The sequence below is a fragment of the Myodes glareolus genome, chromosome 2, assembly GCF_982192425.1.
Source record: "Myodes glareolus chromosome 2, mMyoGla1.1, whole genome shotgun sequence".
NCBI lineage: Eukaryota > Metazoa > Chordata > Mammalia > Rodentia > Cricetidae > Myodes > Myodes glareolus.
In genome coordinates, this window is record NC_142027.1 from 67703742 (window position 1) to 67717480 (window position 13739).

At 40.8% G+C, this 13739-nt stretch overlaps 1 protein-coding gene across 6 annotated transcripts in view; it reads right to left on the bottom strand.

Moving 5' to 3' along the window:
* The window catches only part of Znf148 (zinc finger protein 148), a 127460-nt gene that overhangs the window by 17582 nt on the left and 96139 nt on the right, over nt 1-13739 (bottom strand). The gene's annotated exons all lie outside the window — the stretch shown is intronic.

Sequence of the window (13739 nt, forward strand, 5' to 3'; positions counted from 1 at the left end):
TTAGGCGGTATGGCCTTGATGGAGAAGTACATCACTGGGGTAGGTTTTGAGGGTTTATTCAGTGATCTCCAACCTTCCTATGCTGCAACTTTTTAATACAGTTCCTCATGATGTGATGACCTCAGCCGTAAAATATTTCGTTGCCACTTCATAACTGTAACTTTGCTACTGCTATAAATAGTATAAGTATCAGATATGCAGGATATCTGGCATGTGATCCCCCTTGTGGGGGTCGCAACCCACATGTTGAGAACCACTATCCTAGGCACTTAAGTATGTTCTTACTCAGATGCTGAGCAACACATGAACACAACTATGATGACATACTGTTTCTCTCTTGCTCTTTCTCTCTCTCTCTCCCTCAATCTCTCTTACAAGTAAGAGCCTTGCTATACTGTACAGTCCGTCCTCAAACTCTCAACCTCTGGAGTGCTGGGATTACAGCTGTGTGCCACCATATAAGCTTTACACTTTATCTTCCTATCAGCCAAGCTTATATACACTAGTACAAGCCCCTAAGCTTGTCAACACCAAATAACTTCATAACTGTAATTTTGCTACTGCTGTAAGTCCTAATGTAAATATCTGATGTGCAGGATATCTTAGATGCCAACCACCACAGGATGAGAACCTCTAGTTTATAGCTTCGAGACACTTTCAGTTCACTTTCTGTTTCTTCGTCTGGCTGCCTGCTGCTATGCCTCCACTCTTATTATGAACTCTCCCTCAGGAACCATAAGCATCTTCCGTAAGTTTCTTTGGGTCATGGTATTTCATTGCAGTAACAGAAACTAGTGCACCTCCTCTCAAAAAACAAAACAAAAAGACCACACACCCCAAAAGAGTGCTGAGTCACCTACTGTGGCATCTACTGAAGAGCAGTTTTTCTCCTTCAAAGCACATAAAAGAGGGCGAGTCAGTTTAAATCTAGACTACATTATTAAAAGTCTAAGATTATAGTTTTTCAAAGTGCTTCATTCCTTGCTATTTCTATATTACTCTCATTTTTTTTTCTTTTAAACTTTCAGACATCCAAAGCTTACCGTGGTTGATAAATTATCACATAGCTGTATTAGTATATACCTACCTCATTTTGCATATCCACACACAGCTACTACGCAGGGTAGTTGGTTTTCTCTTCAACTGTATGAGCCAGGTATCAGCAAGCTCTTTTACACACTAAGCCATCTAACTAGACAGACCCTTGTTTGTTTCTATTTTTATTCTTAGATTCTGTCTCCTCTATAGCCTGCACCTTGTCGCCCTCTTTTTCACTCTACGGTCTCTGGTCAGTGATTACAAAGTCACTTTAGCCTGGCAGTGGTGGTGCACACCATTAATCCCAGCACTTGGGAGGCAGAGGCAGGTGGAGCTCTGAGTTCGGGGCCAGCCTGGTCTACAGAGCAAATTCCAGGACAGCGAGGGCTATATAGCGAACCCTGTCTGAGGGAGGGAAGGACTTTAGAGTTTATACCTTATTGTTCTTTTGCTTACATATTAATGGCTTCCAATTTTTTAAGTGTGTTTTTGTGTGTGCATGTGTCTGCATGTGTATGAGTCTCTAACTTTTCTATTTTTCCCCATTTGTTTTATTTTAATTTGCCTGTTTGTTTTCAAGAGACAAAAAGATCAGGCATGATGGTGTACAACTTTAATCCCAGCACAGGGGAGACAGAGAAAGGCTGATCTCTGTGAGTTTGAGGCCAGCCTGGTCTACATAAAGGTCCTGTCTCAAAGGGAGGGTGAGTTGAATAGGTAGTGAGGGAAGGGAAGATCAGAGAAATGGGGGAGGGAAAACTGATCAGAATACACTATATGAAAAAAAACTATTTTAGTGATTTATAACAGTATTTGGAAACAGAGAGCTCAGCAGTATTAAAATAGTAACCTACAACCTGACAGAACTGTTTCTATGGGAGCAAGTTTTCATGATTTGCTACTGACTTTCAGATTAGTCAACATGAATGCAGCTCTTTAACTGAGATTACAACGTATTTTCACACACAATTTGGTAACTATTATAAGTATAGCATGAATCTTTCTATACAATTACAAAATGGTCATATTCAAATATTTTTCAATGACAATTTTCAATTCAATTGGTTTCTTTTTCGTATTTATTTATTCACACATTGTTTTAGATGGAGTCTTGCACTGTGGCTCTGGCTAAAATATGGCATGCAGGCCACACTAACCTCAAACTTACAGTGATTTTCCAGCCTCAGCCTCTGAAATGCTGAGATTTCAGAAATGTGCCACCATGTCTGGCCAACTTAAATTCCTTTCAACTCTTCAGCTGGATTTTGATCAATAGATAGATAGATAGATAGATAGATAGACAGACAGATAGATCGAGCGATCGATCTGGCCAACTTAAATTCAATTCTTCAGCTGGATTTCGATCAATAGATAGATTAGATAGACAGACAGACAGACAGACAGACAGACAGAAACCAGATTTCTAGAAAATATATGCTATTCAAATGTAAGTGGTTTTTTGTTTGTTTCCCAAGACAGGGTTTCTCTGCAGCTTTGGAGCCTGTCCTGGAACTAGCTTTTGTAGACCAGATTGGCCTCGAACTCACAGAGATCCGCCTGCCTCTGTCTCCCAAGTGCTAGAATTAAAGGTATGCACCACCACCACCCAGCTTAAATGTAAGTTTGTATTACATACCACATATAAAATAATATAAGGAACTTTTATTTGTTTTGCAGAGGGAGATACTCTCGGACTTCACGTTGTTTGTTTGAGTAAAGGGTCAGAACGGCAGTGAAACACAGCGGCGCCCCCCACCCCCACCCCGGCTCCTGCTAGTGTCCACTGCATCCTGTGCTCGGCCTGGTTTATAGAGCTGGGCCTCTGGTATGGCTATGTCCTAATAACATGAAAGCCTAAGCTGGTGGTTTTGCCAGGTCAAGACAAGAGATGGCATGGGCCTGGCACTGGGCAGGCTGACTGACTCTGCCAAGTGTTCAGGGGATTTCAGCACGAAGGCCATGACTGTAAGGCGGACTACCCAAAGAAAAAGCAGGCCCATCTGTCACTTGGCAGAAGCTGCTGTTAGCTGCAGAGCCCAGGCAGTGCTAGTAAAGTCTTTAGTGGTCATGAGCAAGCCACTGGAGAAGAGCAGTGCCCGCACACTTCAAAGGCCTCATACTCAGGCATGGGTAGTGGGGACAGAGACTAAACCAGAGCTCTTCACCTAAATTACTGGTTTTTGAGATAAGTAATAAAACATGGGCTCCAAACCTTTTCTTACATGTTCTAATTGTAATGGGAAAACAAAATCTAGTATCTGTCAGTTTAGACTAACATTTCTATATAGTTCAGAAAATATAGTAATGTAAATTCATCTTTTTTATATCACAGTAAGAAATACAAATGGTATTTGTATGAAATATTAATGGTAAATGATGTTAATTGTTATATTATCCAGGAAAAGATTGAATAAAGTCTTTCCCATCAATCTACAGCAGACAAGGTACTAATTACACAATTGATTATCTCAAAACTCGACAGTAAGAAAATAATCCAATTTTCTTTAATGAATGAGAGAATCAAACATGTCACTCTTAACTACATCAGTGCAGATAAGAACACGAAAAGATGTTCAATCTTTAGGTCCTTAGGAAAATCCAAATAAAGAGCACTGGCTGCTGTTGTGTAGAACCTGAGTCTGATTCCCAGAACCTCCAAAGTGGTTCACAACCATCTGTAATTCTAATCTCAAGGGATCCAGTGCTCTCTTCTGGCCTCCACTCGAACCAGGTAAGCATCACATCAAGCATACCCATATTTGCAAGCAAACACCCATACACAGAAAACTAAACAAACTTATTTTTTAAATTAAAATACCACAATAATACAAAGTACAAACTTGCTAGAATGGCCAAATCACATAGGACAATGCCAAGGATGCAGATCAACTGGTACACTGTGGTACACACCTGTAATCTTAGCTCTAGGCAAGATGAGCTTAAAGCCCGCTTGGGCTACACAGTGAGACCCTGTCTCAAAACCAAATAAGCAACTCATCAGTTACTATAAAAATGCAAAATGGCAATTATTTTCAAATAGTTTACTAGTTTCTTATAAGATCCTATGTCCTTCTGCTGTATAGACCAGTTATTCCACTACAAGGTATTTTTCAAAAATCAAACACATGTTCACCAAAAAGCTTTATGTAAATTTCTAAAATATTTACTTTATTTCATGTGCATGAATGCATGTTTACATGTTTACCTATGTACCATGTGCCTACTTGATACTTCTGGAAGTCAAAATAGGGCATCAGATCTCCTGAAACTGGTATTACAGATGGTTGTGAGCCACCATGTGGGTGCTGAGAACTGAACCTGGGTCCTCTGTAAGAGCAACAAGTGCTCTTAACCACTGAGCCATCTCTCCAGCTAGAGTAGAAAACAAGTCTAAATAATGCCTCAACAAGTGCTTATATCCATAAAATGGAAAGCAATAAAAAGGAACAAATTACTGATTCATCAAAAACACACACACAAAAAAAGCGTCTCAAATTTACTATGCTAAGAAAAGTCAGATTTAGGACTACACACCATACATTTTCATTTAAATAATATTCTGGAAGAGGTAAATCCAAAGAGACAGAAAATGTACCACCATCAAATATGATAGAAGAATTTGACATAACTTCTCCATCAATATACAGCATGTTTACAAAGATGGATGTGTTCTTCAAAAGATAGACAACTAACACTAAAAGTAGCAATATTGTCTGATATGCAAATCTTGTTAAGTTTGAGCTCAACATATATTCTCCCCTAAAATTAAAATAGCCCTCTATTGGCTGGGCGGTGACACACACCTTTGACTCCAACACTCAGGAGGCAAAGGCAGGAGGATCTCTGAGTTCAAGGCCAGCCTGGTCTACAGATCAAGTTCCAAAACAGCAAGAGCTACACAGAGAAGCCCTGTCTCAAAAATCCAAATGAATAAATAATAAAAAAGCTATGTATAACAATAACTAAGCTCTTTAAATCTTCCCAAACTCCACCTCCTCATCACTTCTGCTTATTTCACTCACTGCTTATTAGATGTCAGTCTCTGCCTTCACAGAGCCTGTGACACAGAGATTCTATCTCCTTTTGCCACCCTGATTTTGCAAACTTTTATAATCTTTACCTACTCTCGATTGTTATCATTCAAAAGAAGCTCACCTTCCAACATATGGATGAAAACATGCAGTGTTAGGAATTTATCTCAACGCCTAAATAACCCAACCTTCTCTATTACACAGTAAGCAGGCAATCAACCAAGAGTGAGGAAGCAGAAATGCTGGGTTTTATAGAAAGGAGAAAGTTTGAAAACCTGTTTAAGAGAAAAAGCCGATAACCCTTTCCTTTAAAAGAACTATGCACAGACATGCAACACCAGTCTTTAATCTCAGCACCTGGGAGGCAGAAGCAGGCAAATCTCTGTTGAGTTTGAATGAGTTCCATGATAGCTAGATCTAGATAGTAAAACCCTGTCTCAATACAATAAAAGTTTCAATGTGTTTTAAAAAAATAAAACCACATTATAGATATGACTTTGAAGGGTCTACACTCTCTGTCCCAACTACCCAGCTCTGTTGCATGCTATGTAGTGAAGAAGTAGACACAAGACAACACACAACATAAGCACAGCTCTGTTTGTTACAGTACCAGATGGTGAGATGGTCACTGACTGAATACAGATCCATTCCAGACGAGTGAACCACGAAAAACATTTATAGTGGGTATTCTGACCCCAGTGTTAAATCCTCACTCCTGGGACCACTGAGATGGCTGAGTAGACAAAGATGCTTGCTGCCAAGCCTGACAACCTGAATTTGACACTCATGATGGAAAGAACCGACTCACGGAAGTTGTCCTCCGACCTCCATACATGAGCTGTAGCATACACATACTGCTCTTGTCCTCTTACAAAATAAATAAAAACGTAAAAACACAGTTTTACATAGTTTTCTTATTCCAAGTCAAATGAACAGAAATTCATGATTATATTTAACTAAAATTAAAGTTCAGTCAAGTAAGTACTATGAACAAGAGAGGTGGTAGTGGGGGAGAGACTAAGAAAACAGCTCTTGGGCTGGAGAGATGGCTCAGAGGTTAAGAGCACTGACTACTCTTCCGGAGGTCCTGAGTTCAATTCCCAGCAACCACATGGCAGCTCACAACTGTCTGAATATCCAGTTCCAGGGGACCTGACACCTTCACACCAATGCACATAAAATAAAAGATAAATAAATCACAAAATTAAAAAAAAAAAAAAAAGAAAATAGCTCTTGGTAGCAGAGCATAGGGTCATGAGTTCAATCCCTGGGACCCTAGGCACACAATAGAAAGTCTTATAAAGACAAGAACTGGCTCTTCTTCCAGAGGACCCACCCAGGTTCAATTCACAGCACCCACATGTGGGCTCACAACCATCAATTACTCCAATTCCAGATAATCTGGTGCCCTCTTCTGGCCTCCGCAGTAGCCAGGCCTGCAAGTGGTAAAAAGATTTACATGCAAGCAAAAATACTAATATACATAAAAAAGATAATAAAAACATTTAAGAAGGGCAATGGACATGGATACAAGCAAGGGAGTAGCTCTGATAAATGACAGAATTTAGATGAAGACACTGAAGATTTATGAAAAATGATGAACAGGGGAAATCATAATTAGCTTCAGCTGTCAACCTGACACACTTGGGAAAAGGGAACTGCTTTCAGATTGGCCTGTGGTACATTTCCTTAATTGCTAACTGGTATGGAAGGACTCAGCCCACTACGGGAGTGCCAAACCTTGGCAGTGAGCTCTTTAAGAAAGGCATCCGAGCAGTCAGGAGAAGCAAGTGGAAAGCAGCTTCAGATCCTATTGCTGGGAGCTCCCCTCAGTCACAGTACTTTACCTATAAGACAGGCTATTTGCCTTCTGGGTTGTCCAAGTGTCTAATCCCAGCAATAGAACAGCAAACTGGAACACAGATGGTTACTAGAGAGTTAGGTACTGCTGTGAAGGTCCTGACCGCGATGCTTCCTGGGATGATAGTGGAACTCAGGAGAGGGAAAGCCATTGAGGGCTCAGAACTCTGTGGGCTGTTCTGTGGGAGCTCAGAAGACTTCTAAGAGGCAGGCAAAGAAGGCTTGGCTTTTGCCTTTTAGAAGGAAGCAATAGTTATCAGGTCATTTGTTTAATTTTGAATAATGAACCCAGTTTCTAGTGAGATGGTGCTCAAGAATCAGAAGAGAGCAGCATCACTGAAGTAAAACCTGAGCTTCACTGCGACCGTGGATGCAGGTCAGCTGTAGCCAGCTGTGAGTAACAGGAGAGAAGCATCACTGCAGGGGTCTTCTGGAAGTATTCCTCAAGGCTGAATACAGAAGCTCTAGTCCAGATGGTCCACATGGGACCAAAGCAGAGTATCACGTGCATTTTGGTTCTGACTGCATGAAAGTCACAGTATTGAAGGGTCCCTGGAGAAGCTGCAGCTTGGCATCATGCAGCATGGTCAGAAGAAAAGCCAAGATGTCACTGGTGAAGATGCAGCCTCAGTTGCTCCTGAGATCCCTTGACACTGGAAATGTCAGAACCATGGGATAACTGACTACAACAGCAGCAGGAGTTGAGCCCACCTAACAAGCTATGTATGCTGAAAACGGCACAACCACAGAGGTGGAACTACTCAGTCCCTTTGGGGTCGAGAAGACCACGAGTAAGTCCCAGATGTCAGATACCATTTACATTTGGATTTTGGTTTTGCTTTGATAAGAATTTAACTATGTCACAGCTCTTCCCTCCTAGAATAAGAAAATGTATCCTAGAATGTCACAGTTAGCTTCAGTTCTCCATGTGATAAACTCAGACAAGGAACCTCAACTGAGGAGCTGTATGCATCAGATAGGCTTGTGAGCATGTCTGTAGGGCATTTATTAATTGCTAATTTATGTAGAAGGCCCAGTTCACTGTGGGTGGTTTCACTACTGGACAGGTAGACAGAAGTTGCCAAGAGGAGTAAGCCAGTAAGCAACGTTCTTCCTCCATGGTCTCTGCTTCAGTTCCTGCCTTGAGTTTGGGCCTTGGCTTCCCTTGATGGTAGACTGTAATTTATATGCTGAAAAAAAGCCCGTTTCCTCACCCAAGCTGCTTCCTGCCTTGAGTTTGGGTCTTGGCTTCCCTTGATGGTAGACTGTAATTTATATGCTGAAAAAAAGCCCGTTTCCTCACCCAAGCTGCTTTTGGTCAGTGTTTTATCACAGCAACAACAACAACAAAAAATTAGAAAAGAAGCAGTCACTGACTTATAGGTCCCAGTAGAGAAAAGGACTCTTAAAGCCCAAGTACTACACAGTGTGGGCAAACATGACAGGACAGAGTGCCAGCAAGTGGGAACCACAGACAGTGGAGTTTAGCAACCCTCAGTGTAAGGAGGGACCATGAGTGCAACCAAATAAATGACAGTGGCCTGATGTAGTGGAGCACACCTTTAATGCCCCAACATTTGTGAGGTAGAAGCAGGTGGATCTCTTGAGCTGAAATGCCAGCCTTGTCTACACAGTTTCAGGCCAGCTGGAGGTACACAGTGAGATGCTGTCTCAATAAAATATATGAACAAATGAACAAACGAATGAATGAATGAATGTAGACAAGAATATCAACAAAGCAGAGGCCTAAGAACCAAGAGAGGAAGAAGAGAACTGAGATAACATATTTTTCCCATAAAGACTAGACAGTAAATAGATTAGATTTGCTTGCTGATCCAAGGAGTAATCAAAGATACTGCATGCATAATGTCAAGACTGAGGACCTGAATTCAATTCCTATAATCCACATGGTGGAAGGAGAGAACCCACTTACAAGGGCTGCCCTCTAAATCTCCATGGTATACACACGCATGCACACACATGTATAAATAAATAAACATTAAAAAACCTGCCACTAAAGCTTTATCACTTCCAAAACATCAAAGCGCTATACAGTAGGAAAGTCAGGATCACAGTCTGTGAGAGCTAAATCACTAGAGCAAATAAATCTCATTGCTTTCATTCCTATAAGTGTTCTACAGGCAGTACTCACAGATAACACAATGAAAGGCCCAACTTTAAATAGTTGCCATTGCCCCAGCTTTGTATTAGTACACCAAACACTTTTCTCTGCTCTATGTAGATATTTTTCCCACTGTCAGTTATAACAAAACTTGGTATACTCGCTTCAGGTTAGACTGACATTTTGAAAATAATCTTAAAAGGGAAAAAAAAAAGTCTTAATGAGATTCAACTCAATACAGTATTCACTCACTGAAAGTATGTGGCTGTATTTAAAAATATTCTCGCCTACGTTCCAGAGAGACTGAGTCCTCAGGCACTGAAGCTCAGCACTGACTTCTTGCAGAAAGACCACCAGCAACCCTGGCACAATGTAAGATGGTCTTGGTGTTTGCCTCCAGGTTCTGAGCACAGCTCCCAAAGTACTTATGTCTTCCGGACTGGCTGTAATCATTCACCATCTTTTGTCCCCGAATCCTGACAGAGTGCCTGAAATCTCTCCAACTTCCTCAACAATGGAAGTGGAAGAGTCTTTTGTTACTCTTAAATCCCTGGGAATTTCCTGGGCCAGAAAAGCCTCTTTTGTTTTACTGAGTCTTGGTGGGACCCTAGACAGCTTCAAGGTGAAGTTGTTCATCAAAAAGATCAGGTCTTAACTAAGCAGCCTTCGAGGTTCATCATACTTTCCCTAACCTCTCCTTAGAAGCCCTTACATGCATAACACTCAGAGCGCCTCTAGTAACCAATGCACCGAGGAGAGTGTGTACTCCAACTCTGGACCCTTCCAGACTCACGCCACATCTTTCTGCTCGTCCATATCCTTTACAGCAAAGTGGTAAATACAAGTAAAGGACTTTTCTAAGTTCTATGAATTATAAAACTGAAGTATAGAGTCATGGGAGCCTTCAGTTTACTTAAAATTACATCTGAAGAGAGGGTGGTTTTGTTCAGGCCCTTTTGTGGAACTGCATTCCAGCTCAAGTACTGGCAGAACTGCATCCAATTATAGGGCTCAAATGGTGTCCTAGGAGATAGAAAATTGGTTGTTGGAGTATGGGTGTGAGGAATCATTTTTTCTTTTTTGGTAGTGCTAGGTACTGACCCTAACTAAGATCATGCTTCTGTTAGACAAATACCGCACCACTACTGAGCTATACCCGTAGCCCCATCCCACATATTTGGTGTCTGAAGCATCACTAGGTAGAACCAGATGATAATAACTGGTGTCATCTACCGACTTATCAAGAGCTAAGGAAAACCATTAACTCCTTGGCTGTTTTCATTGTTAGTGCTGGGGACCACAGTCGGGCCTTCCTCACTGCTAACTTTCCATGCTGGATTTCACAGGAAAATCAGATTAAAGGATAAGTTTGCTGTCACGAGGTGGGCGGGGGTTTGGAAACCACTGCCCTCCTAGGCTTAGACTTCACTTCCTTCGCATTAAACTGTTAATTCACCCACGTTGTTCTTCCTTTTCAGTGCTGTTCATGTCCATTTCATTCACCTCTGGGAATGAAAGGGAATGAAAGCCAAACTCTCATCAAAAATAAATACAAGGGCAAAACAAATAAGATATTTTCAAACACTCAAATGTGGGCTGAAATGATGAAATTAAAGTATTTTTAGAAAATAAGAAAAACCTGGCAGAAATAATATGCAAAGATTGTCAAAGAATTCAGAACAGTAGGAATAACCTTGCAAGGACTTTCATTTACTCAACGATGCTACACTCTCTTCTTCACCAGGATTACGTACAAATTAGACAAAATTAATTAATTAATTAATTAATTACATGAATTTTAAGGCTAAGTGTTATTATAAAAACTTCACTGACAAACAGGAAGTCTCTGTCAGCCAATCTAAACATCTACAAACTTATTTAGGTCATGAATGCTGATGACTGACTTAATCCAGGCTTTGACACAGCAAAGCAACAGCTATGAGAAAGGTAACTTCAAACATGGAAGTCTGAGAGGTCCCCAAACGTCTGCGCTCAAGGGAGAGAAGCGCGTGTCATACTGACACTGGGCTCTAGAGCCGCTGCTGTGGTCAGAAGTGACTACAAAACAAGTGCTACTTATTAAATCTAAGAAATCTGCACAGCTTTTTTCCTGAAAATGAGGTCTTTCAATACTACTCAAACATGGCAAAGATCTAAGCCCCCAGAAATATCACTTTCCTTTCCTGTTTTGCTCTAATGACCTATGGTTTCTAAGCCTTTTCTAATTTTCAAATTAAGGCAATATTACACCTCTGAGGTTTAGCAACGGTGTCTTATTATTTTGAAAGAAATATTTCTGTGTGTCTAAATATAAATACGGTTAACTCATTTCCAATTATTTGAATAAATTACAAGGAAAATCTTAAATGTTAAAATCTGATGTTAGTTAACAAACAACAAAATATCCCCAATAGTGTCCTAATTTCCACTGTTCTTCTAACATAGCAATTCAAGCTCCGTGCTTTATAAACAAAGAAGAAAACCAATAGTTAATAACCTAATATCAAGATTAGCCAATATAATTCTAAAATCAATCTTTCTTCTCATCTCTCCTCTACCCACTAATCATTTACACCCTTTTCCCATCCTGTCTGCCTCCATTCACTCCATCCTGGCTACAATCTGCTCCACAGACTTCATCTTAGGCAAGCACACCCAATTACCCATAGGCTATAAGCCAGACGCAGAACTGCCAGTGTTCTTGAGTGAACAAAAATAAGCCTTTATTGTTAGAAGCAAAAGTTGCCAATTCAAATTTTCCTTTGAGCTTGATGTACCCTTTCAATAGCAACTGGTTAACAGCATGAACTCAGAAGAGCTGGCTGATGTCATTAACCAGCTGCATATATTAGAGTAAAAGACTAATATTGTCTTAAAACTTAGGTTTCTTTATTTGTAAAACAGGAATACCCTTTGTTGATGAGGACTGCTTTGAGAATAGGATGAGATAATGTCCCCAGTATAGCAACTGTGGGCTACTGGGTTCATTTTACTATACCTCATAAAACCGAGTATGCCAGCACATGTTTCCAAGACCAGGACTCTCCAGGTGGAGGCAGGAAGATCAGAATTTCAAGGTCCTCCTTGACTACATGGTGAATATGAGGCATGTATAGGCTACATGAGACACTTGGTTGGCGTGGGTGCTGCTTGGTGTAGGTTTGTGTGTGAGAAGCCTGCTAGGTACTGATGTGGGATTTATCTCTGTAGGCTGTGATTACAATTAATGAATAAAGAAACTGCTTTGGGCCTATTGATAGGGCAGAACTTAGGTAGGTGGGCAAAACTAAACGGAATGCTGGGAGGAAGAAGGCAGAGTGGGAGCGATGCCATGGAGCCTCCAGAGACTTTGCTGGTAAGCCACGGCCTTGTGGTGATATACAGATTAATAGAAATGGGTTAAATTAAGATGTAAGAGTTAGCCAATAATAGCTAGAGTTAATGGGCCAAGCAGTGATTTAATTAATTCAGTTTCTGTGTGATTATTTCGGTTCTGGGTGGCTGGGATGAACAAGTGAGCCTTCCTCCTACAAGGTAGTTAGAACTGCAGGTGCACATGGGCAGGACAGGCAGGTGAGGGGCTCAGACTACCAAGGGCATTGTTAGAAGAGTGTTTGCACAGCCCAAGCTAAGCGATGGCTTACGTTCCTAAGCTGCTCCCTAGGCTTGGGTGTCATGTCTGTTTCTCCCAAGCCACTGGTGAGGTCTGTTATTCTGTTTTTGTTACAGGGTCTCACATAGCCCAGCTTACTTACCATGTTTGTTACTATGTCAAGGTCAAGAAGTGGATCAACATTTTCCAATGTTTCTTAAACATTTTTGTTTATTTTGTTTATAAACAGGATCTTCAGGCTGGCCTTGAACTTACTGTAGAGTTAAGGATGGCTTTGAATTCCTGCTTCTGACTCCACCTCCCAAGTAATAGGATCAGAGGTGTGTCATCACATCTACTTACTATATTCATTGTGCAATAAGACCCCAATTTTTAAATTTTATATTACATTTATTTACTTATTTATTGGGGGTGGACCATATACACCACAGCACTCCACACATACATTATGTAGGTCCCAGGGACGAACACTGTGAGGCCTGGCTTACAGTAGTTGCCTTAACCCTCTCGAGCCAGCTCACCAGCCCCGGAAACAACAAACCTAGTCAATAAAGAGAATTTTCAGTAATTAGACTTTTTTCAAAAATTTTGTAATTTGGAAGGGAGTATTTATATCAACTTCCCTATAAACAGACATGGCTTCATGCAACTTTTACTGAAATAAACTGCTGCCATTATAAAAAGTAGCCATAGTTTGCTAAAACTAAATATGAGAAGAGATATTCTGTAACTTACTAAAGAAATTTAGAAAATATTAAAAATTGTTACCTAAGATTCCTACTCCCCCATCCCTCCTCTCCACGGGGAACAGACTGAACTGTCTTGAGAAGACCACAGTCGTCACACACTTTTCCTTCCTGTTCTACAGATTCTTTGTGAAAGCAAAGGGAAAGGCACCTCACACAAAGTAGAGCCAGCAGGGACGGGACAGAGGCAGTATCATGGAAGCATATACCCGAGCAGGAGTTCCACATCACCAAGGAAACTCACATCATAAGCTTTCAGGGTTCTAGTCTAGAACCAAATTTCTGGGATTAGTTTCTAGAAGACAAAGTATTTTCCCCTTGCTGAACAA